Below are 24,737 nucleotides of genomic sequence, written 5' to 3'. Positions count from 1 at the left end.
CTGCAGTGTCTTCCTTTTGCCTTTCGTATTGGAACAGATCTGTTTTGATCCAAGGATAGGAAAAATCTATCTTCTTTCTAAAGCACGTTTTGGCCTTTTCAGTAATAATTAAAGGATCACATTCCTCATGTTTCAGGTATATTGGATCCCATTTTCATAAATGAATCACTAAGGGAAATCATGATTAGTGCTCCTCACTCACTCTCACAGCACGAGTATCCCTAGCATCATCCTTTTCCTTTGCCAAGGAAGCCTGGCAGGTTGAGAGTGCAGGGCAGAGCTGGGGGCACATCCTTACTGCCTTTGCTTTTTGTGTGACTTATACAGCAGCGGACATCTGGTGTCTCTTTAAGAAGTTTTGAGTGGAAAAGAAAAAAGAAGGGAAACCTTAGCATAAGGATTTGGCATTTAGATGTTTGCTACATTCAGCACTTATCCATTGGCAGATGGCAGATGTTTGGAGGCTTTTCTTCAGTGGTATGGATGTCCTGCTGGCCCCTTTGGGAAATGGGCATGGCCTCTGCTACCAGCTTTTGGCTGTCCTCATTCACTAGTGTTGTGGTCATGTTGTTGTCAAATTTTCTTACCTTCAGCAGAAATAACCTGGCACTGTGCATTTATATGTGGAATTGTGACATGCTGTTTCTTGCTCACACATAGCAGCTTTGCAGGCAAACTTTCTGCAGCAGCCAAACTTGCAAACCTGTCTGGTAATACTTTCTAGGTAATACAGGATTAAAAAAAGTGGTTAACTTTGTGCTTTATGATGGCTTGTAGGGATCCCAAATTTCTTGCTCTGAATATCAACGTCACAAAGAATGATGTAGATAATCTATTAAAATTGGCTAAGTGGTGCTACTTACTGTTTTCCATCCTAGTTTGCTAATGAAAATCTTACTGGAGAAGGTCATTCTGTTAATATACATTGCAATTTAGAGCTTGTTAAGACTGATGATGATGGCATTTATGTCTTGTTTAGGGCACTGGATGGGGGAACTTGTAGTGATCTTTATCTAAACATGGACACAAAGCAAGGAAGAGACCTCCCCACTGTCTGAAGATGTACGCCTTCTAGAAAAGGTTAACTGAAATGATAGACAAGAAAATAGATGGTATTTCCCAATTTTCATACGTGGTGGTAGGACTTCAAAATAACCTATTTCTGGTACAATTACACAAAACTTTCATAGTAAAGGTTTTCAGAAGTATACTGAATCCAGAAAGCAGCACTACCTCCTTGGTTTTCCTTAGAGCACCCAGTGAATGACGTGAATTGAAATAGAGTTGTTGTTTTCTGAATAGTTCAGTGATGAGGGAAGCCACTGTTTTTCAGTGCATTTTTTCTTTTGTCATTATGTTTTCTTAGCAAGGAGGGAAGTACCAAACTCCTACACACCTGTATGTCATCAGTAAGTGGTGAAGTGGTCCTGTTTTACGTTGTTTGTAATGTGTTTATCAGGCCCACGAATACAGATAGCAAATTGAATGCAGAAATGGTAATAGAGAATATCACTTGTACTGGAAAAACCGTGTTTGCTTGGTTGTTTAAATGGCAAGAAATATTTGTAACCATAAAAGGAAGTTGTCTGCAACTTTCTGAAAATGGGATGTCAGTGTATTTTTTACTAAATAATCTCCTGTGCATCTTTTCACGTTGGCATGGTCTGCTTCTGAGCTGCAGAGTCTGAGTGTGTGCTGGGGAAGCTAAGAATTTATGCACACCTTGAGGTGAGATTCTCTTTTTATTTATAACTCTGAATGAGAGAACAGGGTTTGGGAAGAATCAGGCTTTTCTTTTTGCTTCAGTTCAAGTGATGGGAGCTTATTTAAAAATACTGGTGTGAGTTAGCTGACTGCAGGTCTTATATCAAAGAACGGTCAGCGTGAGCTTGGAAGGTATGACTCCATCACAGAGTCTTTATCAGGATCATTTGTGATCTCCAAATTCTTTATCACAATAAATGGAATGTGTTTACCCAGACTGTAAAAGGTTTTCATTAAATGAAATCCATAAAACTAATTATGAAAGGTCTCGCTTTAAATAAACACAAAGAAGTTTTGTTAGACTAGTTAATATCTAGTTTTTTCTAAACAGGGTACACCTGGGCATCCAGTAACCCACTGGTGGTGCTTTCACTTTCACAGAGGATGGTATTGCAAGCCTTCATTTATATTTGATATTTAGAAGTGACACTGAGAAGTGAGCCCTACCTTGCTTCCTTCCAGGAAAAAAAGCCAGCTGCAGGGAAAGAGCAAACCCTGCCTTTGCAAATAAATGATTATTTTTGTTGTCTTGTAATTTTTTCCATAGGCCGTGGTAGGTCCTGACTTGGGGCAGGAGAAAGTTAAATGTTCTGGCAGTGGACTGGCAGTCACAGGAAAGAGACGTGTGGCAGGGAACAAGGACAAGAGAAAGACTGCTGCAGGTTAAAACCAGACACAGGGTTGAGGGGCAGTTAGAGGAAAGGATGATATAAAATATTAGGTTTTTCCCCCCAGAATAATAGGGAAGGAGATAACAGGGTCAAAATAATGTCTGAACACAGCTGCCGGTAACAATCTGTTCAGAACCACCTTCTGAGTGAACCAAGCAACCAGAAAGTCTATTTGTGGTAAGGCTGCCAACATTGAGTTTTTAGAACTTCAAAAATAGTTTGTACTTAATTTTAAGGTGATAACTCCCCTTAAATGGGAAGCATTAGCTGTGATGCTGAAAAATACCATTTGGGGTTGCTATACTGTTGCTTTAATCTATTTGAAGCTTACAGAAAATCTAGAAAAAATAGCTGATACGTGCGTCAAACAACCACCCGTGTGACATATAAGGTGATTTGAAAGAGTCCTGTGCAATGAATGTGTAGGTATTGTTAAAATCACTGATTCACACACTAATTCAGCCTGGAGTTACTGTAGGTCTTCCCTTGGGACATAAATTTGTATATGTATATGAATAGGGAACTTGGTATATATATGAATAGGGAACCAATATGTATATGTATATGAATAGGGAACTTAATGTAATTCTTAGATCCACTGTCTTCTGCAGCTTTAAATGTAGACAACTGGGAAAATAGATGCTTATTTAGCAGGAATGTGATTTTTGAAAAACACACAAAAAAAAACAAAGCAAACAACAACAACAAAAAAACCCACAGACATTAGCAGTGAAAGAAAACCTTACTGATGTTACTTGTTGCCTGCTTTTATTGGTAAATATTGTGAGGGACTTTCTGTTCTTACTGCACTAGACAAGGCACGAGCCTCAGTGGCACAAGTTCCATTTGTGTTTGGTTTGTGCTAAATTCCCCCAAACAAAGGCTTGTATAGCACAACGAAAATGAGTTGTTCTTCTCTTGATAGCTTCTGTTCCCAAGAGCCACAGAGCCCTGCAGGTGAGCTGCTGAGGATGGCACAATCTTACATCTGTGTTTTGATACGTGGATCCCGCAAAGCCTGTGGGACTTGTACCTGTTTGAGCGACTCTGTCCGTGAGCTGCAGCGTTTTGTTGCTGATTGAAACTCTGCTTTCATTCCACCTCAGCAGCCTTTGGCGTGGCAGCTGGAGAGATAAGAGTTGACTTACCAAAATATGATATTCCTTTCGCTTGATCCTTGATCCCCAGTTTGTGCTTGGAAATGGTCTGATGGTGTTATTGAAAGATAGGGACTTCATCTTAACAGCTTAAGTCCTTTTACATGAGAGAGGATGACTTCCTCTGTCAAATTGATTAAATAGATAACGCGTGTTGCTTGGTTTATCCTTTTCCCCTCCTCACTTCCTAATTTTTGGGCAGGAGAAGAACAGCATCTACCCTTTAAATAACAGAAAGAAAGGATGTAGCATTTCCTGATGTTGTGTTTTGTGGCTGTGGGCGTGGAGTGGTGCAATTTCCTCATCTGTCTTTGTCAGACTTTAATTTCTTCTAGCCCATAATGTGCACATTCAGACCTCCTGGACAGTGCAGACAGGCTGTCAAACTGAAGAGCAGAGTTCCATAGGAGGAAGTTGTGTTTCTGTTTTGTCTTTGTGCTGCAGAGATGCAGCTGGATGCTGGTGCTACGGTGTCTCAGGCAAAAGGTGTCTCTTGGAGGAGCTGCAAATATCAGGTTAGAGATGCATCAGCAGTGGAAGTGTGCTCAAAGCAGAGTGACAGCATTCAGAGAACAGAGGATTGATTGTATCTAAGTATGAATTATGGCTACTAGAAAAGAACTGAGGAAAATAACAACAACCAACCATGTTGTCTGGGCTATAACAAGGGGATGACTTAAAGGAACAGAAAGAATCTGGGAGCAGAAAGGAATGGAATTAAATGGTGAAATGAGAAGCAGGATGCTTCACAGTACAGGACTCTTGAGACAAACTGGAGCATGACAGTTTCCCTGGGTAGCTTGAGAAGCACAGCCCAGCCAAAGTTCAGGCAGTATATTCAGTATGTTGGGAAATGATGGTGTGCAGAGGAAAGGCTGGGATTTACTGTGGGAGTGCATCAGCATGGCACAAATCTAAGGCTTGCTTCTAGCAGTTCCTGAGCCTGGCAAAGCGTGCCTCCTGTTGCCCTGAACCAGGGCACATGTGGTGAGGAAATTTGTTTATCCTGACCCTGCAGAAGATCAGCTTTTGTCCCAAGGCATGTGGATTGATTACCCTTATCTTAGTCTGCATAAATACCTTCATGAATGGAGAGGCAGTCGAGATAGGGCTTTGGTCTGGAGTTTTTTCCAGAGGGATTTTGCTCATGATGGATTTAAATTCTAGGGATTTATTTCTTTTTATCTGCAAAGGCATTTTTTTATCCCGAAGTGTTTTTATTTTTATTTTTATTAGTATGAAGTCTAGTTATTCAGTTCCACATCGCCCTGTTTCTGCTTGGTGCTGTTGGTGTTAAATTTAATGACTTTCTATAATGGCATTTGAATATAGCACTGCATTCTGATTGGGCTGGCTGGCCAGGAGGATGATAACTTCCAAAAGGCACAAGGCTTTCATGGTAAGAGGAGGAGATCTTGCTGGTGATGGGATCTCATGGCTTTTCCCAAAAGAATGGAACCTACCTGGCAGCTGTTTCCATGCCAGCTGTCTTAGGACACTCTTGATATTCCTTGACTGTCAAGTCTTGTCCGGGTTTCATTCCAAACTGACAGATCTGAAGAGGCAGAAATGCAAAGGGAGAGAAAATGGTGTGATTCTCCTTTTTCAGCTCACTTAAAGAAGGGAGAGAAGCAAAACAAGCAGATATTTGGCATGCTAATAGCTTCTTTCCGCTTTGCTTACGCAGCTTCATTTTAGCATCCTCAATTTGAGGGTCTCTTCAGCATGATCCTAAAAGTGCCATTCCACAAAATGGTATTCCATATAAAAAGGGTTTGTGTGCAACCAGCACTGCTGTACCAACGTCACCATTTTACGCCAGTTGAAAGTCGGGCCCACAATTTGCAAGAAAGGGCCAGGAGTGGGGTGGGTTTTTTGGTTTGATTTTTTTTTTTTTCCGATTGTCACTCAGTCCCCTGCTAAAAGCAATTTATTTAAATTGCATGGTGTCTTTTAGTCTTCAGTTAAGTGCCATCTCATAAAATTTCATCCCTTATTACCATATTATTACTGCTTCTGTAGCTTTTTGAGGGTGCGATGAGATGATCATTTCCAGATGTCGCTTTATACGGGAGTGAAAAGCCCAGTCAGTGGGAGGAAACTGGAACGGATAACGCTGTGTGTGTTCCTGCCGTGCCTGTGGGAAGCACTGAGCTTCCATTGGAAGTGACCGAAGAGAGGAGGCTGTTTTTCTTCTCTATACAGTTCATATTGTGAAATGACAGACCCCACTCTGGCAAAGCATTCATGAAGCTCTGTGTTTGTGTACTCATGAACCTACCTTTGTCCTGGGACAAATGCTGCTTTCTGCTTCCTGCTTACGCTTCTCTTTCTGCTTTTCTAAAGGCATCTGAAAAATAAATGCCTTTTGAGTTGGAATGTTTTTGATGTACATGAGTCTGCATGAAAAAGCACCCAAATAATGAGATGCTTAGAGTTTGTATACCCAAAGTGCCCAATTTTAAACATTTCATAGAATAAAAGGCACTTTAATTGGCTTTTTTAGAAGCTCTAGCGTGTAACACAAAAGCAAGGTAGGGGCCAAACTGAATAGAGCACTGCATCTTTAGCCTCACTGTATGCTTTTAACCCTGAGATTTTTTGTAAAACATTTAGGAAATGTTTTGTTCCATACATCTTCAATTGTTTTACATTGCCATAAATATTTTACCCTTATAATTTTTCCCCACTCGACACTAAAATGAATGTGGCTTTCTGCTCAGTGCTCTCCAGCTTACCCCTATCAGCTGGGATGGTGCCCAGTTTGTGAGAGAAGTGGGGAAAAAAGAATTAAAAAACCCACACCGAACACACAAATACAACTGAGCCCTACTGAGGAGAGCCAGCAGATGGAGTATGAGAGTACAGAGCCTTTTTTGTGTCGGTTCATGTGTTTACCTTGATAAATACATTGCATTTTCATTTGGTTTTCACCCTGGTTGAGCATGAAAGTAGGACAGGTTGGGTTGTGGGTTTCTCTGTTTGCTTGTATGGGCTTTTACCACCTCTTTTGTTCATGGATGTTTCTGTGATCCATTATTTTATGGCATCTGAACATGACAAAGCCAAGAGTGAACCAGATTTGTCCTCCCTCCTCATAGGGTGCCAGAATCCCTCTGTATCTCAGTTTGCATTTCACAGGTGGAGAAGCAAAGACCCTGAACTCCACAGTCTTTGGATTGTGATGCCATGATGATTGCCATGGGATTGGTAGGGAAAGGAAGCTTTGTTGCCATTTTAATTCTTTGTTATTCCACTGAGCTCAAAGCAAGTAAAAGGAAATGCTTTCAACTCCTTTAAACTTAATCTATAAGCTAAAAGCTCATAAATGCTTTTTATCGTTATTTAATAAAAAAATACGAAGTAGTTGACTATTTTTTTACTCTAGACATATTCAAGTAGGCCATAGCTGTGACCATATCAAAGCATTCACATATTGCTGGAGAGGCGTACAGGCCTGAGCATCATAATCAGCCTGACAGTTGTTATTACAATGTACTTCATTCAGCATCCACAAATCCTCCTCTTAGCTGCCAATAATCCTTCAAGTATTAAACTAAAATCTGGGTGCAGAAACCATTGGAAAGGGATTTATGTGAAGACCACAACTGCCAAAATAACAAAATCTGACAACCTTAACATAACAGCTTTCTCCCTGTGGCACTTTGAAAAGTTTTCCAGCATTTACTAGAAAATAAAAAATATGCAGGAGGGAAGTAGTCCTTAAATATATCCAGATCTCCAGAAGCTGATTTGTGAGTAAAGGCAGGGTGATGAAAATATTTGGTGAGCTTGAAAGATTAGGCTATTTATCAAGGCAGTCCATCACTTTGAAGATGAAATCAGAGTGGTCTATTTGTCCAACATGGAATTTTTAACGTACATTTGGTTTAGTAATGCTTGTAATAGGTAAATGGTTAGTACTGAGTTATTTTTAACAGGAAAGGAAGTGAGGCAAAGAAGTGGGAGATCAGCTACGAGACAGTGAACGCTGCACCAAAGGCAATCTCAGGTACCAAATACTGGATGTGATGGACAAAGTTGTACATATTAAAAACCAGTTCTTCCCTGTGGGCTTTGTTCTCAGAGATATTATTTGTTAAGCCTCTATAGGAGCAAACCTTTCCACTTCTTTTATGGGCCACTTTAATACAGTGCTTATTTTTACATTCGTAACACCTTCCCCTGCAAGAACCTCCACGTGGTTCTTCATCCCAGGCAGAACCCTGTTGTCACTAAAACTGAATATGAAAGCCTCTCCACAACTGTCCTTGTTTTCTTTCATGCAAAGCTAAATGCCAGTTCAGATGGATAACCTTATTGCCCAAATGTTTTTGAGCTTTGTCTGATACAAGACATTGAGATACTGATGTAATGCCCACTCAAATCACGGCTGCATGTGACGTGTTATAACTTGCTTTGGGGTGATGAATGTGTCGTGGTGATTGTGAGCGTGGATTCTCATTCCTCCACAGGTTATGATCTTCCTTTTTCTAAATCACCCTAATTTCAGTTGACTTTCCTATGTGAAAACTCAATTTCTCCAGTTCTCATCTCTGTCCTACTCTTCTGAAGAGATCACGAAATGCAGACATGAAAGATGAATTTTGAAATACCTGACTTAAAACTCAGTCCTCTGTGTGCTACCTGTGCTCCTGCTTGTTCCAAAGCTGTTTTCAATTGCTGCTGGTTTCAATTTGTGGTGTGCATGTGTACTGCAGATACATGCCTTCTGCCAGCCTGCTCCTACTGCCTCTCAAAGGTTTGGACAATGTATAGCATTCCCTTGATCCATCTGGCACAGCAGAGCAAATATTTACTTCTTTTCTCACAGAAGCAAATACCTCAGTGTAAAAGAGCTGGAATTGCATTCTGTGCAAACAGGTGTGCAACCAGCACTGCACACTGCAGCCTGTCAGGAGCTGAATCTCCCAAAGCTCCTGCACTGCTGCAGCACAGCAGGGCTGCAGTCTCAGGCTGCAGGCGGTGATTTTTTTTCACTGCAGGGCTGCACTCAGGTGCTGGGAGCATCAGCAGCATCATTTTGTTATTGCTGCCTTTTCTCTGGGACACTGGGGTCCCTTGGGAGTAGAATGTGGAGGTTTTAAAAGCAAGCACTGTTGAGAGAGGGGAAGGCAGTGCATTGTTTAGATTGAATATCAGGAAAAACTTATTTACAGGAAGAGCTGTTAAGCAGTGGAATAGGCACCCCAGGGAGGTGGTTGAATCACCATCCCTGGATGTGTTTAAAAAACGTTTGGATGTGGTGCTCAGGGACATGATTTAGCAGAGAGCTGTTAGAGTTAGCGTAGTATGGTTAGGTTGTGGTTGGACTTGATGATCTATAAGGTCTTTTCCTACCTGAGCAATTCTATGATTCTGTGATTGCTTAGATATGTTAAACAAAGGGTACATTTCCAAAAGTGCAATGGAAGGACCTAAAATGAAAGGAGTGGGGGGAAATTCTGACTCTACTGAAAAACATTCTAAAACTTGTTTTCAAGTCTGTTTTCTGGAGATGTGTTTTCTGAGCTGAATCACTTCTGTTCTAAGTTTCTTTGTGCAGGAAAAGCTTTTTAAAGCTTTTTTTTTTTTTTTCCTTCTGATTGGAGCAATTTGCTACAAAATATTTACATTCACCTGCAATTTTATCAAACACTTCTCCTAGAGAAACAATTAAAAATGAAGAACGTTCTCCTCGCGTTCGTCCTTAAGCCATGTGATACTCCAGTAGCCCTGAGATCCTTGGACCAACTCATGTGCAGCATGCTGCTGGGAGCATTCCCCCTTTGCCTTCTCTGTTGTTGGGATAGGATGTCTGCCATGAAAAATTAGTGTGGTCCTGGCACAGCCAATCCTTTTTTGTTTTTCTGGGAAGACACAAGTTCATTTTTGGGGATTGAAGTCAAAAGGCTCATCACGTACAGCTGTAGCCCAGCATTTGTTCCCTTTAGAAGCTGATACTAGAGTATATTTAACAGCAATAAAATATCTTATTTTATTGCTTATCCTATTTTCCCATGCATCTGGCAAGAAAGAGTAATAGGAGTTGTAAAAGCACATAGCATACCTGAGTCTTAATTGTAGGTGACACAGATGACAGTGGAATGAACAAATATAAAGTCAGTCTGCATATGTTCTATGAAACTTAGTTTGTCTAGCAAAATATCTTGGTGCTGTTTGGCTTGCAGTTTGTGTGGACACCATAAGCATTTGCACATGTGCAAAAGTTTGAAGTTTTTGCTTGGGAGTTTTTGCACAAGAACTGGGTGAGTTTGGTAGGAATGGGATTGAATCTTCATTTAAATATCCTAAGGAATACTGAATGCAGAATTCAGTGAAAAGAGTTATTTTAAAGAATGGGTAATGAGTTTTGTTTTTCAATACACTTGCCCTCATTCATAGTATGAAAAATAACACTGTGTAATAACATTGCCACCCAGGAACAGGACTCCAAACCCAGTGCTATGGCCAAACCCCTGCCCTGCAGTCTGTACTGGTTTCCTCTGAACCACCAGCTGGGGGAATTCAGGGCTCACAGGTATTGCACTGGGAATAGCCCATCGTTTGAAATGCTTGTGACAGGGTTTTGTAAAAGAAATCTCAATAAATCTCATTGCTGCTATAAGAATATGGAGAGTTAAACACCCGTATGCAGTTTTGTTTTCTCCTCTGTCTCTGCCTCATTTCTAAACAGATTCTGCCTGTGAAGCTTTCATCTCATTCAACCTTTCTTTTCAAATAATATTTTCTTCTTCTGTCTCTGATTTCTGAAATCAGAGTTGAGTTTTCTCTTACATGACTGAAATTGATGCCCTCCAGTCCCTGCAAACAGCTTGCCTGCACTTGGTGATGGCTTTCTCTCTGCTGGAGCTCCTGTCCTCAGCTAGCTGCCCCACTTGGCACGGCCACTTTTATCTGTTTAACCATTGACAATTCGATTGCTCAGACCTTTCCAGTTGTCAGGAAACCTTAACAGTTACTCCCTTATACCCATGTCTATTTGACCACATATTTTCCATTGCAGGTAAATAACTCTAAAACCAGGTTATCCTCCTGGGGGTAAGGGAAAAAAAATCCAAGAAGGCATGATTAAACTGCTGCCTGAGTCACAGACTTCATAAACATTATGCAGAACTCTCCACTATTCTCCACAGCAGGACAAAAATGGCCACGCTGTGCCTGACAGTTGCATGGGAATCATGAAATAGCATTGCCTCAGATCATGTGTTGACAGCTTTGAAACCCAAATACCTTCAAGGGTTTATGAAAAAAATCCTACCTTGGGTTGTCCCCTAGGTTAAGGACCAGAGCGCTGGTGGTATATCACCTTCAGCGTTTCCTTTAAATTGGTCTTTCTCAAAGGAGTCAGGCTGAAAAATAGCAAATTGTAGCCTGCAGCCGTCCATCTGTTCCCTCCTGAGAGCACGAGGACAGTGTGAGATGCTCTGGGCACCCTTCGCACCGCTGCAGGTTGCCTTCTTGTGTATTCAGAGCACAGAAGGAACAACAGCGTGATCGGATTCTGGGCAGCAAAGCTGAGCGATTCCAGATTGTGTTGACAGGTCTATCCTTAAAAACCCTTTCTGCTTTGCTTTTGTGATTTTTATGACAGTTACAGTACCATTGGTCCAAAGAGCTGAAAAATTTGGAGTCAGAAACCATCTATCTGTTTCGCCACTCCCTGCATAGTACAACCTTAGGAAATTTGGTCTTGTTTTTTGTTTTTAAACCTTCATTTTGCTTATGCTTTCACGTGTATTTAACAGTCACAAATGGATGATCTGTTCTCCATGCTAAAACACAGGCACTGAGCTGTGCTTCCAGGCTGCCATCTACATGCATCCTCTCTTCTGCATTGCTCCACCTCAAGACTGAATACATTTCCAGAGTGGTAAAACCAACAGCTTTTTCTCTGTGATGGCCCCAAGGACACTGGGCAGAGGAAAACAGGAGCACATTTTGTTTGTGTGCTGGGTGCACATCCAGCTGTGTGCAGAAGGCAAACTGGGGGCCAGGCTGCTAAAAACTGCTTTGTTGGTTCTGCTGCCTGTTTGTCCTCGAGTCCAGCCCCAGGAGAGTCAGCAGGTGGTGGGACGTGCTGCCCCAGCTCTGTGCTGGGCTGAGAGGCTGCTCTTTGTTTGTACTGCAGGGCTGTATGATGGCAGAGGATCTGGTATTTGCTCCTGCCATCTCCATAGAGCACCAGGAGCATCTTTGCTGCAGTCAGAAGGATGCAGCACTGTGCCCTTTACCTGGTCACAATTAGCTCAAACAATTCCTTTGAGCTTCCTGGGCTTCTTGCAATGCTAATTGCCAAATCATATAGCTCGCAATAATTTTAGCTCTACTTACACTAAAATATTATCCTAGACTATCTGGGGAGCCTTATTCTGTGTAGTATGTTGTCTGCTTGAAAGGAAGCGTGGGAGCTCAGGAATCATGCCAGTCAGTGTGATCTGCAAAGCTTTACGTTTCCTACACTGCTGAGACAACATATGGGTGTCAAGATGTACCATACTAGAGAGACATTTATAAGGGGAGGTTTGACATGAAGCTTCAGAACAGCACAGCTTCTTGGCAGCCTTTGCATTGCACTGTACCAATGTATATTTATTTTTATTTTTTTTTTTTATACAGAGCTATTGTGGCATTAATATGCAGTACTGAATTTAGTGGACAAGAGCAGTGGATGTCTGGAACACTGTTGAGTTCACTGCAGATACAGCAATGCTGTTCTGAGTGATGTTCAACTTTCACATTAGCTCAAACAGTCTCTTGCTCCTGTTTCCTTTATTTTCTTTAAATTTTATTCTCTCTCTTTTTTTTTCTGCTGAAAAAGAAGTATTTTTAAATTTCAGAGTTGAGCTGATGCTTCATCCTCGTGGGAATAAGAGCTCAGCTTCTCCTCCCTCCAAGCACAGTCTCAGATCTCTGCTTTTTTTAAGCACTGTGCCAGCTTTCAGCTCTCGAGTGCCTGCTTCCTTTGACTGCTGTGTCAGGTGGGTAGTGAGTGAATTCCAGGCATTGTCTTAGGAGGAGGAAGCATCACGGAATGGGGTTTTTCATCCTGCAGATTGTGTCATCTATAAAACCTTTGGGCTATATTTAAGCTCCTTAGGACCTTGCATGTCACCAGAAAACAACACATTATAATCAAACTCTTATAAGACAGATACGATTTCATAACTCCGGGTCAAATTGCCTGAGAACCTAAACTTTAAAAATTGTGTGTGGAGGGAAGAGCAAAAAACCTCTGAGTAAAACGTATGGCAATTAAATATCTAAGCAATGTCACTTGCTTAGTAACAGCTTTGTGGGAGATCTCATTATTTGATACCATATAGTGTATTTTTTATAATAACAGAAGTTGGAGACATCTTGCTTCTGCAGTATGTTGCATAGAGACACTGATGCATGTTGTCTGTGAGTATGGAAGTGCTCAGCAGAAATTGCAGTCCTCTGTTTTTGTGCAGTGGGAACCTGAACTGGACCTGGGGTTCCTAACTACTGATGTAATACTAATAAACACAGAAGGAGGTATAAAATGTGGTAAGAGCATCATTAAATTGTATCAAACCTTGGCAACTGGGTGAATGCACTTTTTGCCCTTCTTCATCCTTGACCATGCATGCACAAAAAGCAGGTGCACAACCATTTCTGTGACAAAACTTGAAGACTGAAGGCTTCTATTTTCAGTGTTGCTGGGGCTGCATTAGAAAGAAAGAATCTCCTAATTCTGCCGAATTCTAAATACTGGTGTTCAGTTGGTGTTCTGTCAAATGGATGAGGCCAGGCTCTTGGTGGTGTGTAGTGATAGGACGAAGGGCAATGGCTTTAAAGCTGAACACAGAAAGTTCAGTACAACGTGTGGAAGAACTTCTTTATTATTGTAAGGGTGATGGAACACTGCAGCAGGCTGCCCACAGAGGCTGGGGAGTCTCCTATGAAGACATTCAAGACCTGGCTGGATGCCCATCTGTGTGACCTATCGTAGGGCACTGCTTTAACAGGGGTTGGACTCGATGATCCCTTGAGGTCCCTTCCAACCAGGGGAGCAACAAAACATTTCCATTGTAGAAGTGGAATTAAGCTTAATGTAGAACAGGAAAAATACAGAAACTTTATGTTAAACTTTCTGTGTGAATCAGTATCAAGGAGCTATTTTCTGTATCACATCTGTAATTTTCTGTTGGTAGCCTACAAGTGATAGATCGATTTCTTTCTGGCTTGTAGCCCATTCAGTGAGTCTGTAGCACTGAGTCTTGCTCTGTATTAAGAGTCTTTTTCCTTGCTCCCAAATGGGACTCATTGCAGGGCCAGCAGGCTGTGGCCTTCCTTTGCTCTTCAAACACAGCCTCTGACGTCCAAATAGCAAACGGAGCAGCTTCCTCCCTCTCTCTGCATGCCATAAAGAAAATAGTTTTAGTGAAAATAAGTAATCTGGTTTAGATTCTAAATGCATAAATAAACAAGTTTGTGGTAAACGAGGTTTCAGTCTGACTCCTGACACAAGCAGTAACGGTGGCATTAAGATGCAGTGCAGGTTCTCTTCTGGGTTCTTGGTTAGTTTCTGCTATCCCGAGATGAGACAAAATGAGGTTTCATCTGGTACAGTCGCTGGCAGTTCGAAGCGTTAACTGCTGTGGAAGAAGATTTGAAAGGCAATTTCCCTTCTCAATTTTCTCCTAAGTCATTAAAATTCATCTTTGGTTCTTGAAACATCCAAATTCTGTTCTGCCTAGTTATCTGGATTGGAGATCTTACGATTGTTCGCTGCATTGAATATCCCTTAAATTTATAGCAAACTGTTTGACACCGTTTTACAAATCGTCCATGATTCTACAGATTTATCTTTAGAAGTTTAATTTTTTTCCTGCCAAATGAACGCTAATCTTGCAATGATCTGAGCTTAGCGCTGCTGAAACCTGAAGCTGCCTCATTGCTTCTTTACTTATTAGCGTTATACGCTGCTGCAGCACTTCTTCTAAAGGTTCTTATTTCAGGTTGGACACACTCTTGACTCCTCAGCCCTTTAGTTTAATATATTTTTTCTACGATGCTAATGGCTATCAGCAGTAAAATGAATGAAGAGAGGAAGTGGAGTGCACAGTTTACTCATCCATGCCTCAGAGCACTTATTTGGGAAGAGAAGAGACCTGAAGTTTGTCTTAGAAGTGCGGAGGAGTATAAAAATAACTGTGCCACCATATTTGAATTTAAAATAACTCCTTTTTAATTCATAAAAGCTCATGGCAGGAGTTGTCAGGCTGTGGGTGTCAGAAGGGTGACGAATTTGTAGAGCGGAGGCTAGAAGAATACATAGGACTTTCTGTGTATCTTTTCTTTAGGAAGCTAGTGGAAAGGGAATAGCCTTTTGTCATACTCGTGTCACATTTTATTTTAGCTTAAGACTGATGAGAGAGGAGAGGAATCTGGTTGTCAAGAGCAGCCTGTCTCCTCTCGCCTGCTTTGTTCCTCCAGTCCTCAGCTTCTTGCAGCGTGCAGCAGAGGCAAAGCTCCAGCTAATCCAAGCATTCAGCTGGCTGCCCTGCTCACACTACTGGCTTTTAATGAACGCGGTGATGTACTTTAATCCTGCCTTGTGAAGGTTATTCTAAACCACATTTTTTTCTACTTGTTATGTTTATCTCTACAACTGTTTTAAGTATGAACATTCGGGGGTGCCTGGGATTTGGGAGCTGGATTTTTTCTGTGTAGACAACAACCTTAACAAATGATTGTTTCAAAAATTTAAGGTTAATGACAACACGCTTTTCAAGAAGCTCCAATAATAAATTACTAGGAGGCGAAACATGGGTACACAATATGTATTTATATCCCAGCTTTGACACCTCTCGGTCATAGAAGAGATTGGCAACTCTTTGCTGTTTATCAAGTACAGAGGGAAAGAGAGGGGATGAGGAGATTCATCTTGTTCTCTGAAGTCACTTTGTGTTTCAAGGCAGACACCAAAAGAGAAGGTTAAATGAATGGTGAGAAGCTTTCTTTTTCCTTCATTTTTTTCTTCAGTTGTGCCTGTGATTGTATGTCGCTCATCAAGTAGCCAAAGGCCCTTCTGAAAACTCCTTTCATTTCAGAATGATGCCAGACAGAACGTTTGTGAAATAATTACGGAAAATGAGTGTTGATGCATGTTTTGACTCTGCTGCAGAAGTAATTTGGTCTTCTCTAGTTGAAGTAATTACATTTGTTTCTAAACAGAGAAAAAGAAATGGTAATTGTAAAAACTAAAATAAAATAAAATAGATCCAACTTCTACTTTATGTAGTGGCAGATAGTTGGAAGGCAAAAAACTAATTATTATATTAGTGGAGTCATTGTTGTGTATTATTCATTGAGTGAAGTACTGTTATTAAACACATCGAGTCGTGAAGGATTTGTGGGTTTTACAGAATAGCTTGCCTGATGGTTGCTTTCTTTAGCTTTACGGAGAATAAACGTTTTTACAGCATTGGTTAATACCAGAATTAGCATAGAATGCTGCAGGAACTCATTAGCTGCTATTACTTTTTAATCTTTCTAAAGGCAAAGAAGGTCTTTTGTCATTTGAGCTAGAATCTTCACCTAGGGGAGGAGCAAGACTATCACTTGTAGTTCTGCACCTGCAAAGCTTCTGCTCCATGTGGATGGCCAGGGGTAAGGTTGTGTGTCCTTCCTTTTTGAGGGGGCTGGAATTGCCCTGTCCTACATGGGGCAGCAGCACAGGCCTGGAAGCACGGCCACTCGGTTTCTGTTTCACCATCCATCTTTTCAAAGGGATGAAAGGTGTGTGTGGCTCCCTGAGGTTTTGGTGCAAATCAAATGATGTGGAAGCTCACAGCCTTCAGTAAGGATAGGGGTTCAGCTTGTGTTTGGGAGGACAACTCAGGAGCACTCTGGGGGGAAGCCCAGGCTGCAGCTAACTGCTGAGCGTTGCCGATGTTGCTCGCTGTTGGTTTTTCTGTCATGAGTGTAGCCTTGCAAAGAAGCACATGTATGCTGAGTCTGTTGGATGTAGTAGAACTCTTAGTAGTTTCTGAAATGCAGATAACCCTACAGTGGACTTGCTGGCAGCCCTGGCAAAAGAAACCCTACCAGAGAATAGAACCTCTTGTACATGAATCATTAAAACTGTGTCTATCAAAATGCAACGGCCAAGGGAAAGCACACCACAGCACTGCAGGAGACCCACAGGTCCTTGCAATAGCCAGTGGAACAGACATTATCTGTAAGTAAGTTGTGGCTGTGTGGCAGCAGTGACTTTCCCCAAACTGGCTCTCCTGCAGGGCTGATCCAGGCTTCGATGGGCTCAGCGTTGCCTGCAGTTTTGTGTGCTGGACATGTAGTTCTCCTTCATGCCTTGCTGGTGTGTGGTCTCTTGATTTTATCTTCTGTCTTTCACATTCAGGGAAGCCTTGTTCCGTTGACTTTAACTGGAAATTGGGCTTAAACATTTTGAGATAAACTTTGGCTACACTTTTGCCCTGTGTACTGGAGTCCTGTTGGTACATATCTGAAAGCAGAACTGGACATCTGAAATGCAGATTGTATGTTATTGTGACTTGTTTAGTGAGAGAATTTTAATTGTTGAGTATATTGTTAAATTTAGAAGTTAGTGAAAGGAAATACAGTGGAACATTGCTCTACATTCTTAATGAGGCACCTGATACTTTGTTCAATATTAGCTAATTTACTAGTTTCCTGAAGAGACTTCTTAATCTCTTCCTAATGCTTTTACTCAATCTGACAAGATTCATTTGCACTGCTAGAGTTTGATTGCACGTATTTAACAGGTGTACATCACTGTAGAGTCATGGACTAAAAAGCCACACATCAATAATGGATTTAACCTAATACTTTTTGTGTTTCTGAGATATGTGATGATTGGGAAAATTCTGCATCACCCACTTGTTCTCAGTCTGTGGAAAACCTGTCTGTATAAAATCACAGAACGTGGTTCCTGTATTAATGCTGTGGACTTGCTTTGTGTTTCAGCATTTTTTCCAAAGATTGGCCAGCTGCTCCTTGTGTGGTGAGTTGAGCAGCAAAGTAGGCAGCAAGCCTCTATTCCACACTACTAGCAAGGCACGTGAGATTTTAAATAAAAAATAAAGGCCACTGAAATTAACAGTTTAATGTCCTCCAGGGGTGAATTCTATTTGCACGGCAACTCTTCTTTCCATTTTTAAGGGAGAGCTGTCAAAAATGATGTAAGGACCCTACCTTGTTTTTGGAGAGCAGGTCAGAGTCTTTGTTTTGGTGTAAAATTTTGATGAGTTAACTAAAAGCACTATGCAGACTTGCATGCAAATTGTCCCTTAGTGAGTCATGAAATTATACTCACTTTTCATTTCTATTTTTTTCTTGCTTGTGCTGGAAAGCTTTGGATGACACATGATGCTGTCAAGACTGTCAAAACTTCATACAGTGTATTTCCGCTAAAAGAAAAACCCACAAAACCAACCTCTGGTGTGAATAGGAAGAAGGAGAACCTGGCAAGCTCTCTGACATCAAGAAATGAGAAGGGCGTTGAGAGATTTCTCCCTATCCAAGATCATAAGCAACATATGTTCAGTGTGGTGGTTTGTTGTTTTTTTTTTTTTTCTTGTTTCTTGGAGAGTAAAACACAACTACTCTTTTTTCACTACAGTGTTTGATGCTTGTGAAATAAAGAAGATCACACTAGATATTTGTGCTAGCATAGTTTCAGTGGGGATGAACTGTCTGTGTGACTTTCAGGTCAATAGCGATAACACAGAGCTATGGACTGGCAGGACTTGAGGTGTGAAGCCTGTCTGTGGGGTCTTGTGGAAGCCCGTGGAGCCTCTTGGATGTTCTCACACTGAACTTCAGTCACTCCAACATCAGCTGGGAGGGCAGCATGGCAGGATGTGAACAATCGAGAAGCTTTTGGAGTACAGCAAGAACAATTCTATGAAAGAAAGATTAGAACTTGAATCATTTGGTAGATGATTGTTGGAACTGGATAGTCTTTGAGGTCCTTTCCAGCCCAAGCCATTCTGTGAGAATGGATTAAAATGGGTTCGTTCTACCTGAAAACATGGGTCTGGAGGGGAATGGTATCTGATTGCTGTAACTGTCCTGTGAGTTGTAATAAGGAGAGCACAGTGAAATCATCCTTTTGATGCACAGGGAGAGGACGAGGAGAAATACATCTGTTGAATTTTGAAGTTGAATGTAACTTTGAAATTGTATTTTGGATGTGGAGTTGTTGGACCAGATGACTTGCAAAGGTTTCCCTCGACCTGAATGATTCCAGGATTGGTTTTGTTCCTTCCTCATCACAACTTTTAGTGAGATATAGAACAGCTTCTCTTGTCCTTTAACTGAAACTTTTCATTTACTGTTCCACTTACTCAACAAATTCACTGCCTTCTGACCAGGACTGTGTTATCTCACCCTTGATTTTTAATGTTGCTGTACCAGCCATTGGTATGTGTTGGAGGTGGGGGGGGAAATGAAGAAGCTGCAAACTAAATCAAGGTCCAGAGGACTTTTAGTCAAGGATTGAAGAGGACAGGGAAAAAAAACGAGACTTGAAGTTCACTCTGTGAGGGTACTGTTGTTCTACAAAAGCCAGCTGTTCTCTCCCACAGGTGCTAAGGATGAAGGCCTTGCTGCATGCAGAAGTGCTGGAGAGCTCTTTCTGCAAATACCTTCTTTACACTGTTCTTCATATAACTTTAACGTGTTTTTAACGCTGAGTTAACAGCATTTTGTGTTAACTGTGTTATGCCACGTTTATAAATTGCCTGGGCTCCCAGCTGTATCACAGACTACCAAAAAGCAGCTGCGTGAGAAGTGCAGTGATTTTACTCAATGGGGAATTGCAGACACTGGACTTTGAAAGACTTCGTTTAAGGGAAAAAGAGATCTTCAAAGCTGGCATTTTCCAAGTAAATAACTCCTCATCTTTGATATGCCTGCTTCATGCTGCCTTGTCAGTCTAGAGAAAGATGTACCTTAAATCAAAGTGGACAACTGAGAATGAAAGCTGATAAAAGATTACAATAAAAGAAAGGAATCCCTGACATTAAAAAAAAAAAAAAAAAGGCAAGACATTTTGATATCTGTTACAGCAAGCATTTGTAGGAGCGGATAGCTAATGTGCAGTCTAGACTGAGATTTCTTTGGGTGAACTTTTACCAGGTGCTTAAAGCTCTGCAGGGTGATGTGAAAAATCGTGGGGCAGCGGAAGTCCCCAGCTATAGGTTCTCTGTCACCTTGCAGATTCCATAATGTTACCATTATGAAAGAAAAATCACTGCTGGGCTGATAATAGTTTTGCTGAGCAGGCAAGTACACAGTGTGTGTAAGCACATGGATGAGGATTCAATAGCCTCATATTTTATGACTGAAATCAGCGTGATTAATATTTAGCAGAGCAATAGATCCCTGACCTTGAGCAGCCCTGCAGAGGCCATCATTACGGACTGGCCACGGAGGAGGCAATAGCACTTCACTAATGGAAAGCATTTATCACCTTTAAGGAAGTTTGTTTGAGCTCCCAAACTTGGGCATTTCAAACTAGTACTGCTGAAAATTAAGGTTAAACCAGTCTGGAGCTTAGTTCTTTCTCCAAGAGCTTGAAGTTGATGTTGGTTTGGGAGAGGTGTTTCTGGTTTGCGATGTTTCCATGGCCATCTTGGCAGGACAGCACAGTCATTGGTGTAAGCCTGAAGCACGTCGTGTGTTGTTCCAGTGCTGGGGCTCAGCGATGATCCTCAAAAGTCTCTGTTTTTCTCTTACAGCCTCAGAAGAGGGAGAGCAGAAGGGATTCCCAGATACAGAGGGCAAAGAATCTGCCCTTCTAGGGGTACAGGATGTTACAGAGGTGGTGATGTGAAGTACAAGAACAGGATGAACACAAGTGTATCTAAATAGACTTCTGGAAGCTTGCAGTGTGGGGAGGACATCTCAGTCTGTTTTACCTGCCCTGGGACCACTGCCAGGTGCTATTTCTAATGGACTAGAGGGGCAGAAAGTGTCCTTGCTGTCTCTGTGACTTGGTTTCTTTGCTGGTAAGCTGTGAATGTTTTTTGGGGTTGGCTCAGCTAGAAGGCTGAGTTGTTGGAAGGTCTGGAAGGACCTGGAAGTGACTGGGGAAATAAAGAGTTCATCACTTCATTTTCCCATCTGTAAAATGAGGATTAGCAATGCTTCTGCTTTGCATAGTGTTTTTTGTTTATTGTAGGTACTGCAATTGTAGGAGCCCTGCAATATCTGTAGCACATTGCAATCCTCTCTTTGGTAAACAGTGACAAGATGTTACCCCAGTTATCCTGGTGCATTTACACAATGTTTACAGTGTGCTTCAGCTGGACCCTGCCTTCATGTTTGTTCCCTGCCTGATCTGACTAATAGTGTTGTACAAAGGATGTTGAGGCAGGCTAAAGTGCAAAGAGATCTTTTAGTGGCATCTGTAGTTGATGGCAATGACAGCTGTTTTTGAGGGATAAGAGTAAAGAAAGGACACTGAGCCTTTCAGTGGCAGCTGGGAGGAGAAGTTCAGTCAGTTCTCAGTAACACTTGGTCATGGCAACAATGAAGTTTCCATCAGGATCTTCTCAAAGTCACTGCTGGTTGCAGCCTGTGGATTTTTGCTGACTGGAGTACATCAGGGGCAGGGGGTGCTGCCTGCTGAGAGCTGCTAAGGGCAGGTCCTAGCACTGCCTGGGTTAAGGCACTTGGGATGCTTTGTGCTGCTACATGTGTCCCATGGGCTTCTGTCACTGGTGCTGGGGGCATAGGTCTCTTGTCACTGTGGATTTTCCATAAAATCTGCTTTCCTTGCTGGGAATTCAACAGCAGAAGGTGGTAACACGAAATATCCCTTCTTCCAGATGAACACGTTGATGACTTCACAAGTGAAACAAGGTGCCAAGTTCTAAGGCAGGAGAGCACACAGTGCTGCAAAGAGTAGGATTTGTCAGGCCCTCCAATAAATACTGTCCATGATTTTGTATTTTGTAGATAAGAGCCCTGCAACAAAGCATCTCTGATAAAGCAGTACTGTGGTAGCATGTGTAGATTCCCACTACTGCCCTGCTGTTTATATACATCCTGTCAAAGACTTTCAGAGTTCTTTGTGCTGAACTGCAACAGAACTGTGCTGCACGGTCCTGCGAGTGTCATGGTGGCTCATTTTGTCTTTACAGTCAATGCCAAATGAATAAATAATGTTCTGACACTTACTATAAATAATGCCCCATTTCCACCATGTAACCATGTGCATCCTGCAGCACACAGCATCTCTGACACACTGCGTCCATGGAGCTGCTTCTGCAGAGGTGCTTTGCTGGGCTGGCAGAAACGACGTGTGCGTGGCTTCAGGCATACAGTCAGGTAGCCCTGCTCTATCTGACTGCCACTCGTTTTCTTCTGGAAAAGAAACTGAAGATAGGAACTCAAGCAGTGACAGAGCAAGCATTGGCTAGGGGCTGGAATTCACCTGCTGCTAAAGGAACAGCGAGGAGCAGGACAGCTCCATTAGGGAGAAACAATACGGATTATGCTGTGCATAAAACATGTCATTTTATAGCAAATATTACTGTTTATGTGTGTCAGTCCTTTAATAGATTTACGTGAGCAGACTTTGGCAGCTGCTGGGTTCTGTCCAAACCCATGGAGATCTTTTCAAGTCTGGTTTACATGATCAGATCTCAATAAGGATGCAGATCATCAATCATAGAATCATAGAATCATAGAATCACTAAGGTTGGAAATGACCTAAAAGATCACCCAGTCCAACCGTTCACCTATTCCCAATAGCTCCCACTAAACCATGTCCCTCAACACAACATCCAGCCTTTCCTTGAACACCCCCAGGCTCGGTGATTCCACCACCTCCCTGGGCAGTCCATTCCAGTGCCTGACCACCCTTTCTGAAAAGTAATGCTTCCTCATGTCCAGCCTGAATCTCCCCTGCCGTAGCTTGAAACCATTCCCCCTTCAAGGATGGCACCTGGCAAATTCTGGGGCACTGCATAGATAATCTTAAGGCACAATTACAGGTGATGCTCATTAGCATGCTGAAAAGCTGGGGATTGAACCTACCTGACATGAGATGTCTTGGGAAATAATCTCTGGCTGTTTGTGCCTGATCAGTCGATGTGGCTCTGGGTAGCCTGGACTGATGGTTGGAGACCCTGCACATAGCAGGGAGTTGAAACTGAATGATCACTGTGGTTCTTTTCAACCCAGGCCATTTAATGATTCGATGATAAGGGCTTCTCTTGGGAGAGATGGTCTCAGTGGCCATTTAGGTTTGAGGTATGACCCAGTGCTCTTCTCAGCCTGTTAATGACGTTAAACCAAAATATCTGCACACCTACAGTGTACTGCATGTAGCCCTGTACTAAGAAATGTGGAGTTGCAAATGTGTTTGTAAATGCTTTGCTTTTATTGTACAAATAACATTTCACAGAGACAAGTGAAGAACCGTAGGCTGAAGCAGCCATAACAGTCATATTTCTCTTACAGGGAAACTGACAACTTTAAATGTCAGGGCTATAATAATAATTAATTCAAAATGCTTAATTATCATTTTGTATCCAGTTTTCCTCTCCGTGCCTCAATGCCAGACATAAATTGCCTGCTGCTGAAATGTGGCTACCAGGAGAAGCCATGGCAGGCATTTTAATTTTGTTTGGGAACATTATATAGTAACCAATAGTTTGAGGTACAAGGGATGGAGGCATCTCTTAACTCTCCATTTCAGTGCACAAGAAGGCAGCACCCTGGTGTATCTCCACCTCCAGAGACCAACCTTCCTGTGCTGGATTTTGCACTAGGGATGAGTTTCTGTGCTTACATGCATTTACAAAGGCAGACAAATGCTTCAGTGCCCTGGGCATTATGCTGTGTGTTTTGAGTAAGAGAGTTTGTCAGCAAACAGTGCGGCACATTCCAAGAGAGCAGGGAAAGCAATTATCTTCCCTGGCACTCTCAGTTCCAAGCCCAGCAATGTTGTGGGGCAGGGAGCTAATTGCTCCATCTGTTGCTTTGGATCTTTGGGAAGGAGCCGGGTCTGTCTGCCACACCCCATGGAAGCTCCCAAGTGTCATTGGCTTTATTAGAACCCACTTGATTTTCATTGCATCGTTGCATTAGCCCAGGTTTTCTGTCAGACTGGGGTCGATGAGGTTTGTTTTCAATCACAACTTGTGTTGGATGCATTTTTCTGCCTGGTGGTTCAGTTATCATCATAAACAAAAGTTCTTTGTGCCTCTAAACTGCTGTGTAGAAATGCATGTTGGTGTCTGCACAAACTTTGCTGGCCCAATATCACAGCTACATTGACAACAGGATGCTCAGTACCCCAGTTTGTACTGATGGTCTGTTTTACTTTGTGATAAAAAAGAAAATGTGCATTGCCTTTTTGTCTTTATACTTGTCCTGGAGTGCCTTCTTGTCCTTATTCATGTGTATGATGTTCTGATACGTGTTAGCATTGGTTTGTACTTTTAACATTTATGAACTGTTTTTGTATTCTGGGATGGCAATCACAAAGTATTTGTGACTTAAAAGCACAGATCCAGCTGTTCCCTGGCATCCATCTTCTGTCATTTTCACACAAGTGTTAATGTGGGAAGGCCCTAATGCACGGTCCAGCCAGAGCCACAGCTTTCATCCCCTCGGAACAGCACCTCAGCACTCCACACCAGGACTGTGGCAGTAGGTTAAAAGGATATAAACACGAAACAATATTCACCCTCAGATGGGAAGAATCTGATGTTTTAGATCTCTGTGTATGTAAATATTACCACTGAACTCTCAGGGTGGTTCTGTTAGAGAACGCTGTTGAAGGTGAGGTCTCATAAGCCATATGGACATGGCCAAGGGATGTGGTGCAGAGTTCATTCTTCTGCCTTTAATGTGAGTAAAAAGAGCCCGCAAAGGCAGGAATAAAAGCTGTTACAGGTACAGCAATGCTGAAATAATCAGAGATGGGGGAGACCTGAGAGGATTGTGCTGCTTCTGACGGTGCGGTCTCGGCTGTGTAGAAAGCTGAGCTCTTCTGTGCTGTGCCCAGCTGAGCTTTAGATTGCTGAAGGGTTGGGTTTGCCACAAGGCTCTTGTACAGATTGCTTTTTAGTTGCCTCTTGCTTTTGTTGCTTAC

At 42.0% G+C, this 24,737-nt stretch overlaps 1 protein-coding gene across 1 annotated transcript in view; it reads left to right on the top strand.

The window, feature by feature from the left end:
- Positions 1–24,737, top strand: part of PTPRT (protein tyrosine phosphatase receptor type T) — a 308,933-nt gene that overhangs the window by 104,530 nt on the left and 179,666 nt on the right. The gene's annotated exons all lie outside the window — the stretch shown is intronic.

This window comes from Lagopus leucura, unplaced genomic scaffold (genome assembly GCF_019238085.1).
Source record: "Lagopus leucura isolate 7727_CA_CO unplaced genomic scaffold, USGS_WTPT01 Super-Scaffold_100039, whole genome shotgun sequence".
Lineage (NCBI taxonomy): Eukaryota > Metazoa > Chordata > Aves > Galliformes > Phasianidae > Lagopus > Lagopus leucura.
The sequence above is the reverse complement of the archived record's forward strand: the minus strand, read 5'-3'. Positions and strand labels throughout refer to the sequence as shown.